Source organism: Callithrix jacchus, chromosome 1 (genome assembly GCF_049354715.1).
Source record: "Callithrix jacchus isolate 240 chromosome 1, calJac240_pri, whole genome shotgun sequence".
Classification (NCBI taxonomy): Eukaryota; Metazoa; Chordata; class Mammalia; order Primates; family Cebidae; genus Callithrix; species Callithrix jacchus.
The window spans coordinates 77,593,574-77,616,426 of NC_133502.1; the positions used below are offsets into that span (position 1 = coordinate 77,593,574).

General features: G+C 43.6%; 1 long non-coding RNA gene and 1 pseudogene across 3 annotated transcripts; one reads left to right on the plus strand and one right to left on the minus strand.

Moving 5' to 3' along the window:
• Positions 1-8,829: 8,829 nt before the first annotated feature.
• Positions 8,830-15,177, minus strand: LOC128931768 (uncharacterized). 2 transcript variants are annotated; one of them, XR_013532538.1, is made up of 3 exons: positions 15,122-15,177; positions 11,746-11,890; positions 8,830-10,953 (listed from the first exon to the last, which is right to left on the minus strand). It is a non-coding gene; the product is annotated as an uncharacterized LOC128931768 (long non-coding RNA). The 2 variants fall into 2 exon arrangements; XR_008480651.1 differs by lacking the exon at positions 15,122-15,177 and having other exon boundaries at positions 11,746-14,336.
• Positions 15,178-16,322: 1,145 nt separating this feature from the next.
• On the plus strand, positions 16,323-22,547 carry LOC118142840 (spermatogenesis-associated protein 31A5-like; annotated as a pseudogene). The gene is made up of 3 exons (XR_013532530.1): positions 16,323-17,748; positions 18,309-18,504; positions 18,935-22,547. The product of XR_013532530.1 is annotated as a spermatogenesis-associated protein 31A5-like (transcript).
• Positions 22,548-22,853: the final 306 nt, after the last annotated feature.

The following is a 22,853-nucleotide window of genomic DNA, read 5'->3' on the forward strand; positions in this document are numbered from 1 at the left end:
TAAAGCCCTAACTCCCTGAGACAGAGCATCTGAGGGAAAAAAGTGGTTTTATGAGTTCTGCTGCAGCAGACTTAAACATACTTGCCTAGCAGCCCTGAATGAACAACGGAGCTCACAGCTCAGCACTTGAGCTCCTATAAAGTACAGACTGTCTCCTCAAGCAGCTCCCTGACCCCTGTATACCCAAAGAGTCACCTCAAAAAGGACTGATTAGACTGACATTTGGTGGGCATCATTCTGGGACAAAGATAGCAGATAAAGAAACTGGTAGCATCCCTCACTGTTCCGCAGCTGCTACAGGTGTACACCAGGCAAGCAGGGCCTGGAGTGGACCTCAGCAGTCGTACAGCAGAGGGGCTAGACTGTTAGAAGGAAAACTAAGAAACAGAAATACTTCATCATCAATAATCTGGGCCTCCACTCAGAGACCCAATCGAAAAATCAGCAACTACTCAGACGACAGGTGGATAAATCCACAAAGATGGGAAGAAACCAGCACAAAAAGGAGAAAAACACCTGAAACCAGAATACCTCGCCTCCTACAAAGGACCAAAACTCCTCACCAGCAAGGGAACAAAGCTGGATCAAGAATGAGTGTGACGAAATGACGGAATTAGACTTCAGAAGGTGGGTAATGAGAAACTTTTGTGAGCTAAAAGAACATGTTCTAAATCAATGCAAAGAAACTAAGAACCTTGAAAAAAGATTCGAAGAAAGATTTGAGGAAATGATAACAAGAATGGACAACTTAGAGAGGAATATGAATGAATTAAAGGAGCTGAAAAACACAACACGAGAACTTCGTGAAGCATGCACAAGTTTAAACAGCCATTGACCAAGCAGAAGAAAGGATATCAGAAGTCGAAGACCAACTTAATGAAATAAAACGAGAAGCCAAGATTAGAGAAAAAAGCGCAAAAAGGAATGAACAAAGTCTCCAAGAAATGTGGGACTGTGTGAAGAGACCTAATCTACATTTGATAGGTGTACCAGAATGTGACGAAGAGAATGAATCCAAGATGGAAAATACTCTTCAGGATATTATCCAGGAAAATTTCCTCAACCTAGCAAGGCAGGTCAATATCCATGTCCAGGAAATACAGAGAACACCACAAAGATATTCCGCAAGAAGAGCAACTGCAAGGCACATAATTGTCAAATTCACCAGGGTTGAAATGAAGGAGAAAATGCTAAGGGCAGCCAGAGAGAAAGGTCGGGTTACCCACAAAGGGAAACCCATCAGACTCACAGCAGATTTCTCAGCAGAAACCCTACAAGCAAGAAGAGAGTGGGGGCCAATATTCAACATCCTTAAAGAAAAGAATTTTCAACCCAGAATTTCATATCCAGTCAAACTGAGCTTCATAAGTGAAGGAAAAATAAAATCCTTTGCGAACAAGCAAGTACTCAGAGATTTTGTCACCGCCAGGCCTGCTTTACAAGAGCTCCTGAAAGAGGTGCTATACATAGAAAGGAACAATCAGCACCAGCCATTCCAAAATCATACCAAATGCTAAAGAGCATCAACAAAATGAAGAATCTTCATCAACTAATGGGCAAAACAGCCAGCTAGCATCAAAATGGCAGTATCAAATTCACACATAACAATATTAACCCTAAATGTAAATGGACTAAATGCACCAATCAAAAGACACAGACTGGCAAATTGGATAAAAAGCCAAACCCATCAGTGTGCTGTATCCAGGAAACCCATCTCACATGCAAGGATACACAAAGGCTCAAAATAAAGGAATGGAGGAAGATTTACCAAGCAAATGGAGAGCAAAAAAAAGCAGGAGTTGCAATTCTCATCTCTGATAAAATACACTTTAAAGCAACAAAGATCAAAAGAGACAAAGAAGGCCATTACATAATGGTAAAAGGATCGATACAACAAGAGCTAACGATCTTAAATATGTATGGACCCAATACAGGAGCACCCAGATATATAAGGCAAGTTCTTAATGACTTACAAAGAGACTTAGACTCCCACACAATAATAGTGGGAGACTTTAACACTCCACTGTCAATATTAGACAGATCAACCAGACAGAAAATTAACAAGGAAACCGAGAGCTTGAATTCAGACCTGGAACAAGCAAACCTGATAGACATTTGCAGAACTCTCCCCCAAATCCACAGAATATACATTCTTCTCAGCACCACATCACACCTACTCTAAAATTGACCACATAATTGGAAGTAAAGCACTCCTCAGCAAATGCAGAACAACAGAAATCATAACAAACAGTCTCTCAGACCATAGTGCAATCAAGTTAGAAGTCAGAATCCAGAATCCAGAAACTAACTCAGAACCGCACAGCTTCATGGAAACTGAACAACTGGCTCTTGAATGTTGATTGGAAAACAATGAAATGAAGACAGACATTAAGAAGTTCTTTGAAACCAACGAGAACGAAGACACAACATACCAGAATCTCTGGGACACATTTAAAGCAGTCTCTAGAGGAAAATATATAGCAATAAGTGCCCATATGAGAAGAGTGGAGAGATCCAAAATTGACACTCTATCATCAAAATTGAAAGAGCTAGAGGAGCAAGATAAAAAAAACTCAAAACCTAGCAGAAGACAAGACATACCTAAGATCAGAGCAGAACTGAAGGAGATAGAGACACGAAAAACCCTTCAAAAAATCAATAAATCCAAGAGCTGGTTTTTTGAAAAGATCAACATAATACACAGACCACTAGCCAGACTGATAAAAAAGAAAAGAGAGAACAACCAAATGGACACAATAAAAAACGATAAAGGGGAAATCACCACAGATTCCACAGAAATTCAAACCGTCATCAGAGAATATTACAAAAACAACTCTATGCACATAAACTAGTAAACCTGGAAGTAATGGATAAATTCCTGGACACCTGTGTCCTCCCAAGCCTAAACCAGGAGGAAGCCGAAACTATGAATAGACCGGTAACAAGGTCGGAAGTCGAGGCAGCAATTAAGAGCCTACCACACAAAAAAAGCCCAGGTCCAGACGGGTTCACAGCCGAATTCTACCAGACACACAAAGAGGAACTGGTACCATTCCTTCTGAAACCATTCCAAATAATCCAAAAAGAGGGAATCCTTCCCAATTCATTTTATGAGACCAACATCATCCTGATACCAAAACCCAGCAGAGACTCATCAAGAAAAGAAAATTTCAGGCCAATATCCATGATGAACATAGATGCAAAAATCTTCAATAAAATATTGGCAAGCCAATTGCAACAGCACATCAAAAAGCTTATCCATCATGATCAAGTAGGATTCATCCCAGGGATGCAAGGCTGGTTCAACATACGCAAGTCTATAAACGTAATTCACCACATAAACAGAACCAAAAACAAAAACCACATGATTATCTCAATTGACACAGAGAAGGCCTTTGACAAAATTCGACAGCTCTTTATGCTAAAAACCCTCAATAAACTTGGTATTGATGGAACGTATCTCAAAATAATAAAAGCTATTTACGACAAACCAACAGCCAATATCATACTGAATGGGCATAAACTGGAAGCATTCCCTTTGAAATCCGGCACTAGAAAAGGATGCCCTCTCTCACCACTTCTATTCAATATAGTACTGGAAGTTCTAACCAGAGCAATCACGCAAGAAAAAGAAATAAAGGGTATTCAAATAGGAAAGGTGGAAGCCAAATTGTCTCTATTTGCAGACAACATGATAGTATATCTAGAAGACCCCATTGCCTCACCCCAAAAAATCCTCAAACTGATAAACAACTTCAGCAAAGTCTCAGGATATAAAATCAATGTGCAAAAATCACAAGCATTCCTCTACACCAATAACAGACTTAAAGAGAGCCAAATCAGGAACGAACTGCCATTCGCAATTGCTACAAAGAGAATAAAATACCTAGGAATACAACTTACAAGGAACATAAGGGACCTCTTCAAGGAAAACTACAAATCACTGCTCAATGAAATAAGAGAGGACACAAACAGATGGAGAAATATTCCATGTTCATGGTTAGGAAGAATCAATATTGTGAAAATGGCTATACTGCCCAAAGTAATTTACAGAATCAACAGTATCCCCATCAAGCTACCATTGACTTTCTTCACAGAACTGGAAAAAACCATCTTGAACTTCATATGGAACCAAAAGAGAGCCCGCATAGCCAAGTCAATCCTAAGCAAAAAGAACACAGCGGGAGGCATCACACTACCAGACTTCAAACTATACTACAAGGCTACAGTAATCAAAACAGCATGGTATTGGTACCAAAACAAAGATATAGACCAATGGAATAGAACACAAGCATTGGAGGCAACACAGCATACCTACAACCATACAATCTTTGATAAGCCTGACAAAAACAAGCAACGGGGAAAGGACTCCCTGTTTAATAAATGGTGTTGGGAAAACTGGCTAGCCATGTGCAGAAAGCAGAAACTGGACCCCTTCCTGACACCTTACACTAAAATTAACTCCAGATGGATTAAAGATTTAAACATAAGACCTGGCACCATAAAAACCCTAGAAGAAAATCTAGGCAAAACCATTCAGGACATAGGAGTAGGCAAGGACTTTATGACCAAAACACCAAAAGCATTGGCAACAAAAGCCAAAATAGACAAATGGGACTTAATCAAACTCCACAGCTTCTGCACAGCAAAAGAAACAGTCATTAGAGTGAATCGGCCACCAACAGAATGGGAAAAAACTTTTGCAGTTTACCCATCTGACAAATTTACAAAGAACTCAAATAGATTTACAAGAAAAAAACAAGCCCATCCAAAAATGGTCAAAGGATATGAACAGACACTTTACAAAAGAAGACATACATGAGGACAACAAACATATGAAAAAATACTCATCATCACTGGTCATTAGAGAGATGCAAATCAAAACCACATTGAGATACCATCTCAGGCCAGTTAGAATGGCGATCATTAAAAAATCTGGAGACAACAATCTGGATGTGGAGAAATAGGAACACTTTTACACTGTTGGTGGGAGTGTAAATTAGTTCAACCATTGTGGAAGACAGTGTGGCGAGTCCTCAAGGACCTAGAAATAGAAATTCCATTTGACCCAGCAATCCCATTACTGGGCATATATCCAAAGGACTATAAATCATTCTACTATAAGGACACATGCACACTAATGTTCATTGCAGCACTGTTTACAATAGCAAAGACCTGGAATCAACCCAAATGCCCATCGATGATAGACTGGACTGGGAAAATGTGGCACATATACACCATGGAATATTATGCAGCAATCAAAAATGATGAGTTCGTGTCCTTTGTAGGGACATGGATGAATCTGGAGAATATCATTCTCGGCAAACTGACACAAGAACAGAAAATGAAACACCGCATATTCTCACTCATAGGCGGGTGATGAACAATGAGAACACATGGACACAGGGAAGGGAGTACTACACACTAGGGTCTATTGGGGGGAATAGGGGAGGGACAGCGGGGGTGGGGAGCTGGGGAAGGATAGCATGGGGAGAAATGCCAAATGTGGGTGGAGGGGTAGAAGGCAGAAAAACACACTGCCATGTGTGTACCTATGCAACTATCTTACATGTTCTGCACATGTACCCCAAAACCTAAAACGCAATAAAAAATAAAAAAAAAAAGAAAATGAAAATGTAATATACCAAAATTTATGGGAGCCAGCAAAAGCAGTTCCAGGAGAAAGGAATAACTATAAACACTTCCATTAGAAAAGACAATCTCAAATTAATGTTGAACATTTACATCTTAATAAACTGAAAAAAACAAACTAAACCCAAAGCTAGCAGAGAAAAGTAACAATAAAAGTTAAAAAACAAAACAAAACCCTAACTCATCGGCAATCACTTATTAGTACCCCAAAATGCAACAGTTGTCTCAAAGTAAGCTTTTTTGTAAAACTCTGATATATGGAGGGGGAAAAATGGCTACCCACTTCCTACATGTCTGCAGGGAAAGCTCTATCTGATCTGAGCATGAGAACATGACTTAATAGTAAATTAATAAAAAAGGAACGACTTATTTTTAAATCATTTTACTCTCTTTATACCACAGTCTCATGTAAATTGGCGGAACTGTTCCCATGATGGACAAGACAGGGACCTGTCATGCAACGAAAAGTAAGTGCAGGTTTTCATAAAGCTGGAGAAGTACCATGGTAACGCAAGAATGGCTGCAGCAACCTCGGACAACAGCGCCAAGGTTTGCAACTGGGTAGGAATGAAAGCTGCCCCACAGTAATTGGCCTGAGACCACTAATGCTTCCTAAGAGGTAAAAAATAGAAATTTTTTTTAAAAAAGGAAATCAATAAAACCATTCTTTCTCTGAAACAAACAACAAAGCCTGGACGCAGTGGCTCACACCTGTAATCCCAGCACTTTAGGAGGCCACGGCAGGCAGATCACCTGAGATCAGGAGCACAGGCAGCCTGACCAATATGGTAAAACCTTGTCTTTACTAAAAATACCAAAATTAGCCGGGCATCATGGCATGAACCTGTAGTCTCAGCTACTCAGGAGGCTGAACTGCTTGAATCCGGGAGGTGGAGATTGCAGTGTACCAAGCTTGCACCGCTGCACTCCAACCTGGGCAACAGAGCAAGACTTTGTCTCAAAAAAACAAAAACAAAAACAAAAAAACAACAACAAAAAAACCAGTAACAGCAAAACCAACAAATCTTTAGCTAGATTACCCAAGACAAAAGAGAGAAACTCTGTCTCAAAAAAAAAAAAAAAAAAAAAAAAAAAGTGAGAGGCACGAAGGAGACATATTGCGGTTCCCACTGCATTGTTAAACCTCCTCCCTCAGGTTGCGGTGAGCCGAAATCGCGCCATTGCACTCCAGCCTGGGTAACAAGAGCGAAACTCCGTCTCAGAAAAAAAAAGAAAAAAAAAAAACTCCTTCGTTTCAGGGCCAGGCCAGCAAGGGAAAGAAGCGCGGTCTGGGAGTTCTGCAGGGTCCCTGCTGGGCACGCTCCCGCCTTAAGCCCAGCATAGGCCCGCTGTGGCCACAAGGGTGGGGTCGTCCAGCGGACACTGATGACCAGCGTGGGCATGACCAGGAGGTGATTACCTTGTAATCATACATAGCTTTATTTTTAGGTAACACCACGTAGGAGGCCATGAGAGCAAAGGCCGTTGGGTAACGGACATTTCCGCCCGCGCTGCGCGTCTCCCTGCCCCAAACACCTGCAGCGGACACGGAGCCGTTGAGGACGTGCTGGAACCCCGCCCGCCTCGAGGCTGATACGCCTGTGCGCGGGGCTGACCTGGAGTCCGCCCTGGGAGGGCCCCGCAGGAGCTGCACAAATGGAGAGACGCGGAATCTGGGCGCTTCCTGAGGCCAGGCGACGCCTCATTGGAACTTCCGTGACCATCCCTCTGAGAAACCAGCACCTCCCAAACCACCGCTCCTAATTTTCAGTAATACAAATCTGCAGTCCATGCACTTAGCTAATAGCCTTGCTGAAAGATTTACCTTTGGAGGGTTTACCTTAAATCAAAGTTTCTTCAGATTGCATATGTCTTGCATTCCCCCTTCGGACTGCATTTATTTCATTCCTGCTCATGCCTTTAAAAAAAAAATACTATGCCCTGTTTTCCTACCCAGTCTGGAGGTTTCATTAAAGAACATTTCTGGCAAAGAATTTTAGACCGGAAAAAGCGCTCCAAAAGATGCTTTGTTCTGACTCCATGCCCACAGTTCTTCCTACTGCATTCAAATGACTTCCAGAAATGTTTTTGTTACAGCTTTGACCAATTTCAGTAGACAACGTAGCAGATAGTAAGGGAGTAATTCCATGCTCTCCCGGACCCCATTCTGCAACACAGTGAAGAATTAGAGTTGGCAATAAAAAACTAGGAGCGAAGTAACTCACCGACTTGAATTTCTAATAGCTTCAGAAGAAAGTTTAATCATCAGATCCTTTCTGCTCATTTGCAGGTTTCTATCGTTCCTGGCTTCTCCTGATAAAAGTGAAGAGTCTTCATGTCTACCTTGGCCCAGAGGGGCTGAGGGTCAGCCGCCCTCTGCCAGGCACAGACCCCAAGGGCCGAGCAGGGGCTGCCTGAGATGTGGCACTGGCTGTCTGGGAAGTGCCCTGGGAGTTGGGGGCCAGATGTTGGCTGAAGGGAGACTTCCGGGGTCTAAGAGTGAGATGAGGACTGCATCAGGAGGGGTACTGAGGCTGGGGCGGACGCTCTGCAATTGTCCCACCTCAGCTTCCCAAATAGGTGGGACTATAGTTGCCTGCCACCACACCTGGCTTCAAATGACTTCAGTGAACTGACAAACTACTGGTTTGACATGTGCAGAAGGCACTTAACTCATTGTTAAGAACAAAGGTTGAAAGAGCTTTTTAACCCTTGGACCCAGGAGCCCAGTATCTTAAAGCAAAGCTTTTTCGGCCCAAGCCGGGCATTCCCCAGCTGTCTTGGGTGTTGACAGCCAACAACTCATAGCTGAGTTTGCATCCAGGCCTTGTCCTTGACATAAGCAGCTACCTCACTTGAGGTTACACCCCTCCCAGGAGTAGCTGCCTCCAATGGCTGCTCAGGGTGAGGTACAAAGGCCTGACTCCCCTCCCTTATTTTGAGGCATTAAAGAGCTATCTCAGCTCTGGAACTCCTTGCATAATCAGCTAGAGCCTCTGCTGTAACTGCAGGCGGTTCAAACTGTCCTCCCTCACTCCTCTACGGGTTGGACACTAGCAGCACCACCCACTAAACTTCCTGGATGCAAATCTCCGTTTATTTCTCCATCTATTTCTTGGCAAATCCAACCTAAGATTGTAAAATAATATGCAAAGATCCACACAAATAAAAGATGTGTGCATATCACAGTAAAACTTTATTAACAAGAAATTACAAAGCAATCTTAAGGGGCTACATGAAAATAAAATACATATGGTAGTATTCTATGAAAGAAGATTAAAAACTATAAATTCAATGTTTAGAACAATGTTATTAAAACATGAATGTTATTTCTGGAACTTAGAAACTCTTTCTTTACAAAAAACATGCAATGAATCATCTTTGTCAAATTTCAAAGAAAAAAGCATTCTTCGTTGAATGGCATTTCCATCTGACTTCGCTCAAAAGAGAAAACTCACCAATGACTACCTATAAAGGGTGCTGCTTCTTGCTGGCCACGCTCTCTCTTCCCTGAGGTCAACCTCATAGTGCACCCCCCAATCTCCCCACTGATGCTCCTTCCACCTCAATGCAGAAAAAAATCTCTTTCTGAATTTCTTCCACATTCATATCTTGAGTCTTGACTTTCATCTAAGCAGGCTACTGGACCATCTTCTGTGGTATAGTCTACTTTATGAGAACCGCTTAAGAATCTATTCTAGCTTTCTAATTAGATGGAACATTTCTTAATAGTTTATTCCCTTTATTTCCCCTAAATTTACATAAGACTTATGTGAGTCTTAAATAAATTAAACATCTGCCGGGTGCGGTGGCTCGTGCCTATAATCCCAGCACTTTGGGAGGCTGAGGTGGGTAGATCACCTGAGGTCAAGAGCTCACAACCAGCCTGGTCAGCACGGTGAAATCCCATCTCTACTAAAAACATGAAGATTAGTGGTGGCGCACACCTGTAGTCGTAGCTATTTTGGAGGCTGAAGCAGGAGAATCACTTGAACCAGGGAGGCAGAGGTTGCACTGAGCTGAGACCGCGCCGTTGCACTGCAACGCAGCCTGGGCAACAAGAGTGGAACTCCAACTCACAAAATAAAAATTACAATTAAACATCAATGCATTCTGGATAAAGAGTAAATGAATAAATCATCAATTACTGAATAAAGAAAAAAAATTTTTTTAAAGGGAATAATTTATTGAATATTAAGTATTCAATTCATGTTTTTCCAAAATATTTTATAAGTGACAATATTTACACAGGTCTAAATGACAAGGATAAGCAGGGAAAGAATTAGACTTAATGCATAAGTAAAAAAGATGAGTATGGGGAAGGAGGATTCCTACCTACCTCACTAAGAGGGGAGAGAGAGGTTACTTTTCTCCCTGGGTCTCAGGCCTTCTCTCCCTCTTCAGGCCTCATCCTGGAGTAGCACCTCCCAGCAAGAATACCCAAGATGCTGCTGCTGCAAGGCCAGCTGGCTGCCGAGCCTACCCCCTGCTCCCAAGCTCCCGCTCACCTAAGCAAGGTCCTGCTGTCATGCCCCTGTTCACCAGCCAAGGCTGGTTTTCCTGTTCCAATAAGGAGATCACATCTGGCTTTAAAATGGAAAGTCCTACATGCAAAAGAAGAAATGGAACAGGATCAATCTGGAGGGTGGCTGAATTCAAAGCCAGCTTTTGGTCACCAAAGAAGAGAGGCTGGCTGGGCACAGTGGCTCCTGCCTGTAAGAAATTCCAGGGTTTTGGGAGGCCAAGGCGGTAAGGTTTCTTGAGCCCAGGAATTTGAGGACAGCCTGGGTAACATGGTGTAACCCTGTCTCTACAAAAAATACAAAAATTAGCACTTGGTCCCAGCTACTCGGGAGGCTGAGGTGGGAGGATCACTTGAGCCCGGGAGGTAGAGTCTGTGGTGAGTGAGCTGAGATCATGCTGCTGCACTCCAGTCTGGGTGACAGAGCGAGAACGTGCCTCAAAAAGAAGAGAGACGATCATCAGAATAACAAGAGGGAAGTGTGCAAATCTTCTAAAGAATATGTGCAACAGAGATGCCTTTTCCACAGCCACCAAGTACAGACTTCCTTCAGTATTGGGAAGTAGAAATTCAGACAACCCACAAATCCACAAGGATGAAGGCAGAACTTCTGAAGGGTGAATACTGAATGATCTGCAAGTTAGTATCCTTACTGACTGAGGCCAGATTGCTGTAGTTCTCCATCGTCACACATCTGTACAAGTCCCTCTGAGTAGCATCCAGAAGTCCCATTCCTCCCAAAAGAAGTCTATGGCCACATCCTTGAATACCATCAACCCCTGAAAAAAGCCAACATATACATTACCAAGTGAAATAAAAGACAAGTTTTTATGATGGAGAGACAGATGGAAAAAGGCCTTATAGTAAGGGATAGATGGGCCAGCGTGGTGGCTCATGCCTGTAATCCAAGCACTTTGGAGGCCAAGGTGGGAGGATCACCTGAGGTCAGGAGTTCAAGACCAGCCTGACCAACATGGTGAAACCCCCATCTTAAAAAAATAATAAAAAAGAAAAAAAAAAAGAAAAGGATAGACATAGGCTGAGGCTAGAGGCAGGACTGTTGCGGGGACCAGAGCAAGGACCTCTCCCTCACTATCACTGTCAAAACAAGCCTTTCCAGATGGAAGGGCTGGGAGTGAACAAATACAGTGAAATGAGGTTTCCCTAGCAGATGAAACAGCAAAAAAATACAGTTTCAAGGAAAGAAACTACAAACCCATGGCCTCCATCCATCTTGTCTTAAATTATATTTCTACCTTTAAAGTACAATTTGCACATGACATAATAATTTCCTGGGGACTCAGTTTCATCCTTATGTCAGAATATGAGATCACAAGCATTTTTTTTTTGTCAAGATAAATATTAAGCTTTTTATTGCTTGATATATACACGATAAGTGGTATGCCTGATGGTTATAATGGAATTAACCATTATTATACTTCAGATTTTTAGACATTTAAAATTTCCCAGATTTCTCAAGGTCTTTGCAGATAAAAGTTATTATCTGGGTATCCTATCATGTCAAATTAAAAAACTCAGTGGAAGAGATCAAAGCTTTCTTATGTGCATACCTGTGTGGCAATTCGTCTGAGCCTTATTAAGCAATGATTTTGTAAATAAAGGCTTTCTTGTTTCCCTTGAGGAAATGTGCTCTATCTGCATTCTTGGCTGAAAACTGGGCAAATAAAAGATGTCTGACTTGGTATTCCAGAGAGGCTGCAAAGGAAAAGGGGGTTTAGGGAAGGTACTAGTCTCTGTGACCCAGCACTCACAACAATGACAGATCTGGGAGCAGGTTCCTGAAAGACATCCAATAGGTATTTTCAGGTTAAACAATAAAACACAGGACTATTCCAGCTCACATGAGCCATAGCCTTTAGCATTCCAGGAATGATCTGTTTTCTTCTGGGAGATTATTCTGAGATGGCAGACCTAGATGGAAAAAAGAAGTCGGGGAGGGCAGGTTTTCCTCAGATTTGCCAAACTGATCTCTACAACAACGTCTTCTCCCTGCTCCCTCCAGCGCCCCCACCCCCATCACCCCCAGAGACTACAGATACAGCCCAGCTTCATCCCTAACTCAAGGAGCTGTGCTACAACAGAAGTGACACCATCATGCTCCCATGCTTTTGCAGAAAGTCTTAATTCTGACCTTTCACAAAGCATTGCTTGAACATCCAAGTTTCTAGACTTTTGTTTTTAATTCTGTTTAAAGTCTCTCAGAGATTATTTTAATATATTATCTATAATTTATAGTTGCTTTCACTAAAGGATCAGTAGAAAGATCCTATTCCCTCATTACAATATATGGCAAGTGCCTCCTTTTGCCTTATTTTTTATTAACATGTGTTTTGGAGATAATTTTATATTAGTACATAAAAGCTATTTAATTTTTATTTGGGCTACTAAATATTCCATCTTACAAGTGATCCCTACTTGTAATATTAGGTTATTTCCAACTTACTTTATATTGTATTCTATATGCACAAATGCATCTATATGACAAATATCCATAAGTAGAATGCAGGGTCTGTGTAATTTAAATTTTGACAAGAGAATTGCTAAACTGCCCACTAGACAGGTCCCATTATCATTTATTACTGTTAAGTTTTGTTTATTGTATCAACCGCTAATCCAAACCCATATCCAACTTGCACATCCAAACTGTTTATCTGGCAGAAAGAAAATGATCCCAGTTAGAAGCATACAAATGTGGAAAAACATAAAAGATAAATAAGTATGTAGGTAAATTCAAATGAGTATTAACCAGACCAAAAATATGTATGTTTAAATACACGTAGAATTAAAATTCATTATCAAGAAATACCAAAGGGGTGGGAGGGCATAGGAGGCAACTGACAAATGAAATTTAAGAACTCCAAAGTTCTGTCACTATTAAGAAATAGTAAAAATAGAAATTTCTACTAAGATATACCACATCAGATTGCATGTTGTAATCTATAAACACTGAAATAAGCATAAATGAATGTATAACAAACTAATAGAAGAAAAACAGCAGAAAGATAAAAATGTGCAATTCAGCCAAAGTGAGGCAAAGGAGAACATAGATACACTAAACAGAAAACACATAATAATAGAATAGACCTAACCCTAACAATGTAAATAATTTTATTTAATGTAAAGTGGATAATATAACAAAAGGCTAAAATTGCCAGACTATCCTTAAAAACAAAACTCAACTATATGCTGTTTACAGAAGACACCCTTTAAATATAAGGATAGAGAAAGATTGAAAATCAAAGGATAGAAAAAGCCACAGTATATAAATACTAACCCAAACCCAGCAGGTTTAACTACAGTAATATCAGACAAAATAGACTCATGTCTACTAATTACTATTGCCTTAAGTAGGAATATTTTGTAATAATAAGGATATCAACTCAACAGGAACACCACAAATCTCCATGTATTCAATCATGTAACTTCAATATATATAATGTCAAAATTGGCATAAGTGAAAGAAAAAATAGACAAAATGCAAAGACAGAAATTTGGCACAACTCTATAGCAAATATAAGTAAAAAAAAGTCAGTAAAGACTAAAGGTCAAACAGACATATGGAGAACACTAACATCAAATGACAGGATTCACAATCTTTTCAAGTGCAGTTGAAGTGTTCCCCTAAATTGGCCATCTCCTGGGCTATAAAGAAAAGCTTAAAACTTTTAATAAGAAAATCATTCAGAATATATTACAGACCATATGGAACTAAGCTAAAAGTCATTAGCAAAAAGCCACCAGAAATGCATTTTCCTCAGCTGCCTGGAAATTGAACATAGAAAATATATACATAAAATACATATGTATACATAGAAAATATCCATGCATCTAGGCAATGACTTCATGACTAAAACACCAAAAGCATTGGTAACAAAGGCCAAAATAGACAAATGGGCTCTAATTAAACTCCAGAGCTTCTGTACAGCAGAAAACCAATCGTTAGAGCGAACTGGCAACCAAAAGAATGGGAAAATATTTTTGCAGTCTACCCATCTTACAAAGGGTAATATCCAGAATCTATAAAGAACTGAAACAGATTTACAAAAAAAACCCCGAACCCATTCAAAAGTGGGTGAAGGATATGAACAGACACGTTTCAAAAGAAGACATATATGAGGCCAATAAACACATGAAAAAATGATCATCATCACTGGTCATTAGAGAAATGCAAATAAAAAAATATAAATATAAAGTATATAGTATATACATATATATATACGCTACATATATACATATATGAAGTATATTATATATGTATATATTCTATATATACACATATATTACATGTTATGTTTTAAATATACATACAAATATATTTTTAAAAGCTCAACATCACTGATGATTAGAGAAATGCAAATCCAACCCAAATATATTATATATTATATATGCATTAGCTAGAATATACCAGCTATAATATATATTATATATTACACTATATATAATGGTATTTAAATTATTATATATTCAAAAAAATGTAAATATTCTATTACAGAAATACATGCACGTGTATATTCATTACAGCACTGCTCACAACAGCAAAGACATGGAATCAACCCAAATGCTCATAAATGGTAGACTCGATAAAGAAAATGTGGTATATATACACCATGGAGCACCATGCAGCCATAAAAATGAATTAGATCATGTCTTTTTCAGACGCGTAGATGAAGCTGGAAGCCATTATCCTCAGCAAACTAACACAGGGACAGAAAAGCAAATACTACATGTTCTCACTAATAAGTGGGAGCTGAACAACGGGACCACGTGGACACAGGCAGGAGAACAACACACACTGGCACCTGTTGGGGGAGGGCCGGTAGTAGGGAGAGCATCAGGAAAAATGGCTAATGCATGCTGAGTTTAATACCTAGGTGACGGGGTGATAGATGCAGCAAACTACATGCTATGTGATTGCAGCAAACTTACCTGTGTAAGAAAACAGCCTGCTGCACATGTACCCCAGAACTATAAAGAAAATAAACACACAAGTAAAATTTAAAAAAATTTAAAAAATTATCTTAATTGTATGTGGGTAGGTCCCTTTGATTGAAAGTGAAATGGAAATAATTTTTTAAAAAACTTACTATTAAAAAATTATAAAATTAAGTAAGAGTATAACAAAATTACATTTTGTCCCTGGATTGATATTTTGATATAGCTAGCCTAGAGTTAGAACCTGTACACTGCCATTTTATAAAAGAAAAAACTGTTTCCATTCTCCTCACGATAAATGCTAACCTCGGCCTCAGTAAAACTGCTAAAATGCCAAAAGGTAAAGCTGCATACTTTCTCTTATCTGTAACTGCCAGAATTGCTGGCCATTGATCACCAGTAATGGCCAGAGTAAGCACCCCCGGATAATTCCATTCGGGTGCCAAGTAACCCCTACCCAGACGATGTGTAAGCAAATGGTTATCTTAACTTCTGTAAACCTCTTAAGTGGCAATCGGAATGACAAAAGTCCCCTGGCCTTTGGAAGGTCCAGAGCCCCCTCACCCTCCTCGCTGCCCAGGAGGTGATTTATAGAATTTCATTCCCATCTCCACTCTTCACCCCACTCCCAAGGTGGTTTTGTGGGTATAAAAAGGTCTTGTCACTCTTCTTTCTCTGCCATGGGTTGGAGAGACATGAGTCCTCCGTGGTTGCCGGCAATAAACCCTGCAATTTGGCATACTTTTGTCTTGGTGTGCTCCATCCGATACAACAATATAAGACAAAAACATTTTGTGGGGAATGTGGAGTTGAGGACGAATGAGATTCTGAGAATAAAAATCCCTGGTACATAGTCAAAGTTTCAGAGTCAACTTCAGATTTTCAAGGATTTAAAATAGATAACCTCATACCACCATCTCCAACAGATAAAAGGAACCAGATAATATCTGTGTTCCAGGGAGAAAGAACAGAAAATTGGCTGAGTTCTGTCACTGACAAAACTTAGTGGAAAGGCAGAATCTGGAAGTTGGGAGGGTGGAGGGATCCCGGGCTTGTGGGGTGGGGAGGGGCTGTCCTTCAGCCTCCCCCCTCACTGCCCCTCCCCCATCAGGGGCCCTTTGTGATGTGAAGGCCCCAGCTCTGTGACACAGGCCTGGGCCCCACTCCCTAGTCTCCAAGGGAATGCCGAGAGCTCAGTTGCTTGAAGGCAGCATACCTATTCAAATGGTGAATATTCCGTTTCCTCTTAAATTGTATAGTGATTAGTGGAAAAAACCTCAGCTCCACACCATGGGTGTTGGATATCTTCCTCACCCTGGTATTTGACATGGGGTTATATTTCCTATTACTCCCCTACCTCTCTTACTTCCTTTGTGATCCACCCTCACCATCGCCAGGGAAGAAGAGTATGGTAAGGAGCCCTCAGGCCAGACCCACACAGCACAATTCTCTCCTTTCTTTCTATTATTAGCTCTACTTTTCCAAATCCAGTAATTTTCCTCAATGCGACGTGTCAGGAGAGACAAGAACATGGTCCTTCCGGGGAAAGGCAGAGCAGCCAGGGGTTGGTAGGGACTGGGATTTCCATCCCAAGCTCTCAGTCCATCTGTGGGGGAGCACAGGAGGTGTCAGGGCAAAACCAAACCCCTGGTCTCAGTGGTGAGGACCAGTTAGGACATAGGGGAGGTCTCTGTGGGAGGTCTCTGTGGGAGGATGCTCATAAGCCCCTTCCTGGGACAGGTGGCTGGGGGGGCCCAGCTTCATCTGTGTGGGGTGATATGGGGGCTGTGCTAAGCCTCTGAGGGCCTCCCACCTGGGCCTGGAGTCTCCTCTGATCTCCTGGGAAGCAGAATCCTACCTGACAGCTCAGGTGTGCCCGCAGGCCTGAGCCTGGGTGTTTGTTGCGGAGAGGAGCACCTCTACCATTACTTATATTACATTATACATTATATATTATACATTATGTATATTATAGTTTATATATGAAATATATATATTTCCTCATATAGCAAATCCCTCTGTGGTGGGTTTTCTTGTTTGTTTGTTTTTTGAGATGGAGTCTCACTCTTGTCGCCCTGGCTGGAGTGCAATGGCGATCTCGGCTCACTGCAGTCTCTGCTTCCCAGGTTCAAGCAGTTCTCCTGCCTCAGCCTCCGGAGTAGCTGAGATTACAAGCACACGCCACCACGACCGGCTAATTTTTGTTATTTTTAGTAGAGACAGGGTTCCACTATGCTGGCGAGACTTGTCTCAAACTTCTGATCTCAGGTGATCCACCCTTCTTGGCTTCCCCAAATGCTTGGATTACAGGTGTGAGCAACTATGTCTGGCCCCCTTTTCGTGTTTTTCTAAGAAGAAAAGCAGTTTATCTCCACTTAAACATGAGTGGGAGGAAGCACACCGCTCCCTGAGCAAGAGGAGACAGCTGTGCGGTTCGTGAGCGCCGCAGCTGGACTGGGGGCTGAGACCGAGAGCTAGTCTCAGCCCCTCACCCTTTCTTGTCTCCCAGGGTCATCTTCTCTCCTAGGGTCATCTTCTGTCCCAGTGTCAACTTATCTCCCAGTGTTGAGGTCAGCATAGGGGGAGGCCCAAAGGCAGGAAGAAAAACAACAGTCTGAAAGGTAAGGCTCTGCCGGGGCACACTAGAGTTCATTTGATCTCGTCTGTCCCCGGAAAGAAGCGACTCTGTCTGAGGAAGTCAATTGAAGAAGCCTGAGGTGGGGGCTCCTAGGAAGGAAATCAGAACCCTGGGTCCCTCTCGGATTCCATGCTGGTGTGAAACCATGGTGGGCCAAAGACTGAGTGTTCCCAGCAGGGCACGATGTAGGAGGAGGATACCAATGCCTGTCTGAATCAGGAGGGGGGTGAGGGGGCTGTGGACAGCTGTTCAACTCTGCTAAGGCTGATTCCTTTTTGAGACCACCCCAGTCTTTTCTCCCCAAAGGGCAGCTGTGAGAACTATGGGGATGGGGGGTCTGTGTGTGGAAGCCCTTTGTGGACAACAAAGCCTTGCCCTTGGTGCCTCGCTATCACTGTCCAGGCCATGTGTCCTTGGACACAGACATGTGGTTTCCAGGGTCTGACTCCCCATAGTCTTCCCTAAAGAAACATCCACTCAGCCTCCTGTGAGGAAGCTGCCCTAACCTCCCTCACTGCCCTAACCCGGTCTCCTGATTTCCAGCTTCTAGAAACTGCCTGACAGGCCTGGAGGGGACTTGGGACTTGTTTTCATGACTGCAGTGGTGAGGCAATGCCCCTTCCCTGCATCCTTCCTACCAGGCTGGGATTCGATCTCACGGCTTTACTGCAGCCTGGAGATGACCCAGGATAGGGAGACCAGGGGGACAGAGGATGGGAGCAAAACCCTGGACCAAGAAGTAGGAGAAGAACAGGGGAGTCTGGGTGCAGCGTGGTGGAGGGGCATAGGAGAATTGGGGAGTCTGGGTGTGGGGCAGTGGAAACGCATAGGAGGAGAATTGGGCAGTCAGCATGTGGGGTGGTGGAAGGGCAAGGAGGAGAACTGGGGAGTCTGGGTGTGGAATGGTGGAGGGGTATAGGAGGAGAACTGGGGAGTCTGGCTGTGGGTGGGGCGGTGGAGGGGTATAGGAGGAGAATTGGGGGGTCAGGGTGTGGGGCAGTGGAGGGGCATAGGAGATTTGGGGGGTCTGGGTATGGGGCAGTGGAGGGGCATAGGAGGAGAATTGGGGGTCTGGGGTGTGGGGTGGTGGAGGGGCCGGGGCCCACGTCCACTCTGTTCTATGGCCCTACCTGCTTCTGGCTGCAACTTGTGCCTCCTGTCTCCTACAGCATTCTGGAGCTGCATCCTAAGAAACGTGACTTTGGTGAGCTCTCTGGTCCAGACCCCCCAGGTGAGAGTGCAAAAAAGAGCCTGATGGAGCCTCCCAGTCCCCTCAGGAGCCAATGGAAGATGCCGCTCCCTTGCTTTTCCCATTAGCTTCCCCAGATCCTCAAACCCAGTATCCTTTGCCTCTGGTCTCCACCCCATCACCAGGCCCAATGGCCACCTCAGTCTCCCCTATGAGTGCCTCCCAACCTCCAGAGCCTTCCCTTCCCCCAGAACACCCCTCACCCGAGCCACTTGCACTTTTCCCTAACCCACCACACACCCCTGATCCTCTGGCCTGCTCTCCGCCTCCTCTGAAAGGCTTCATTGCTCCTCCCCTGAGGGACTCCACGCTGACAACTCCATCTCACTGTGACTCAGTGGCACTTCCACTGGGCACCATCCATCAAATCTCATCTCTGTGTGAGGATTTGGTGACTTCTGGCCCAGACATCCCAGGTCTTGGTGGCTCAAGCAGTCATGTCTTTGTGCCTGCATTCTGGTGTCAGGAAACTACCAGAACCTGGCCCGTCTCCAACCCATCAGTCCAGCAAGATCATCTTTCCGGCCACCCACCAGAAACATCGTCCTTGGGAGACCCCACAAACAGTCAGATGGAAGCTAGTAGCCTTTTTTTGCTTAGCTCTGATGGCCAGAATATCGTGAGAATACAAGTCACAGAAAGAGTCAGGATCAACATTTGGGAGGAAAAAGAAAAAGATGGATCATTTCCAAAACAAATGAACATGGAAAAGCACATGAATTCTTTGGGGAATTTGGTGAAATCATTGAATGCTGAGCAGGACACCACAACCCTAAAACCCGTCTGGAACATGGAAGACTTGAAATAATCGTCCATTCCTCAGAAGCTCTCGGATCCTGAAATCCTGAAGGAACATTTTCAGAAGAATTATAGCCAGCTTTTCTGGGGGCCTCCCCTCTCTGCACAGCGAATCCCTGGTGGCTAATGCCTGGGTGTCTGAGAGATCTTATACTTTACAGTCTCCTCCTTTCTTGTTCAATGGCATTCCCAATGTCCCCCCAGTTCAAAGAGAGACTACAATGTCTCCACTGCTTTACCAGGCCCAGCGCCTGTCCCATCTGAGGCCTGAGTCCCAACCCTTTATTTCGCCCACACCCCAATTCCAGATCTCACACATGGCTCAGGCGGAGGTTCAGGCCCATCTTCAATCCTCTTTCCCAGTCCAATCTCCTGCTCTTGCATCCCCGATTAATAATTCTGGAGTAGCTTGCCCTGCGTTACAGAATAAGGCACAGGCTCACCTTACCTGAAATGCAGTGCCCTGAATGGTCTTCTAAACAATTAGAAGGTGGGTTGGCTTTACCCTATAGGGCCCAAAAACCTCAGGATGTCTTTAGTGCCTCCACTCCTAACCTTCCCGAGCAGCTTGACAGCAATCGTTCCTGAGAACTTTCCAGTCAGTCCTGAACTCCGGGGGCAACTAGAGCAACACATTCCAAAGTGCCTCATTCAACACTGGAGCAACCTGGAAATGACCCAAGAGTCTTCAGATCTGATGCAACCTCAGGAGAAATGGACAGGGACAAGTCAGGCCAGGGGCAAACTCAGACCCTTGCAGTTCTCCATGTCCACAGGCTAAAGTAGCACGGGCATACAGAAGGTTATGTTCCCGCTAGAGAGGAATCCATACACACCTCTGTGGCAAATTCTGGGGCAGACCCTGCAAAATCTAGCCAGGTGCATGGAAAGCTTCCCAGGGAAGGTTCTGGGGGCAGAGCCTCAAGTCTCTGAGGAATTGGAAAGAGACTTGAAGATGCCCTTGAGGAGAGACTCGGAAAGTGATTTATTAAGACGCACAGAGAGAAATCGTATAGAAAACATCCTGAAAGCCCACGTGGACATGAAGTTGGGCCAGATCAATGAGGGCTTTATCCCCATTCATGTGCGTTGATCCTAGCTTGCTGTCAACCAGGCTTTTTCCGTGTCCAATACCCACATGAAGACCAGCAATCTAACACCCCCGAAAAGTGAAAGAGCCAGTGTGAACACATCCCAGGAGCTTTTCTTCCTCCATCCATGCACTCAATAGGTGCTGGGACACCATATTGTGAGGTTTTGGGCCAAACACAAGTGGAACCTACCCCTCAGCATCCTCAAGCCCATTAAGCTCTTTAAACTGGAAAAAGTTTTGTCCTTATCCCTCACACAGCTTGCCAGTCCCTCCTCAGCCACCTATGAATCTAAGCCTAGCTCAAAAATTGAGGAAGCCACGTTCCTAAGAGAATCACCACCGGCAGGTCTGAGAAAGCACGTGCTGACCAAAGCATCTGTTCAGATGCCAGACAGTCTTCTGGTGTCTTCACCACATTTACAAAGTTCCAGATAGCCCCACAAGGGATCCCATCTTGGAATGCCCATGGGCCCTTGAAGCCTCCTCCAGCTGGACAGGAGGACAGGTGGCCTTCTAAGCCTCTCACATGCAGCCTCACAGGCAGGGCCCGGCAGAACAGGAGCTTAGGAGCCCAATCTTCAAGGTCTGGAGAGACCATGGAGGCAGCGCCACAACCCAGAGTCCCCTTGGGAACTTTTATGCTGGCAAACCTCCAAGCCACACGTAAGGATGTGAGTGGTTTAGAGGCTCCATGGACCAGTAAAGGCTCTCAACTTCCTAGAAAGTCTGTCTCCCATGATCCAGGAGAGCTCTATCTTATGGGAATTGTTAGTGAATTTGAGCCCAGAATGGCCACCAAGTCAGAGACCCAGCCTCAAGTTTGTGGCGCCATTGTGCTCCCTCCAGATTGCTACAGAGAGTTTGGCTTCTCAAGTGCCCCACAGCCGTCTCCAGATCATGCCTACCGGGAACATGCAGGCTTCCTGGGAGCTACGTGACCTTACGGCAGCTGGAAGGAGCAACCTGGGGCACAAGGAGCCCAAGAACCCAAAATGTCAAGGCTCACGCAAGAGCCAGAGCCAGATGTTTACCCCTACTCACAAGAGTGAGAACCCAATGAAGCCCAACTTAGAAAAATGTGAAGAAAGGCTTGAAGAACTGAGGACTCCCCAACTCACCCCAGTCAGGAAAACAGAAAAAACCAGTCAGGATGCAGGCCTCCAGCAGTTGCCATCAAAGAAACAGCCTCCTTCAATAAGCGACTTCGGAAAAAACATCAAACAATTTTTTCAGCAGATCTTTTCAGTGAAAAAAAGCAAGCCAGTACCAGTCACTGCCAAGAGCCAGAAAATAGTGAAAAACAGATCACATGTGTACAGCAGCTGTGCTGAAGCTGAGGGGCTCACGGCAGCAGCTGGACACATGCTGGAGAAAAAAATGACACTTTGCTGTGAGCATCGTGCCGCTAACGTAAATCAGCACAAACAGGAGTTCCAAGCCCCAGTCTGGGGTTTCCCTGCAACCGCAGGCACCTCTTCCACCCGGAACACAGCAGCTGGGCTATGCAGCCAGCAGTTAACAAGCCACTCTCAAGAGCCAGAATTGCCCCAACAGATAGAGGCATATCAGAGATCAACAGTCCTTGAAAAGTGTCCAGCACAACAATGAGCAATGGGGCAAGGACAGCCCCAACTCTAGGTAGAGAAAAAAAATTTTCTCTTAGACCCAGAACATTTAATGTCCCACAATTAATATCTCCTTTTTTTCCCCCATAAAAGGATAATGGCTTTTATTTGTGTCATGCTTGGTGTGGGCTTGTTTTCTAGAAGTGACAGGACATGGAGGGATTCTGAGAGTGGTGTTGTAAGCCCACCTTCGTCCTGAGTTCCTTCACTGAAACTTAGGTTTCAATAATACTGTCTTTACACAAACAACAAAAAATTCTTAAAACAAGATGAGAACACCTACGAAGGTCCCACTCAGAGATATGGTTCAACCCATCTTTCTA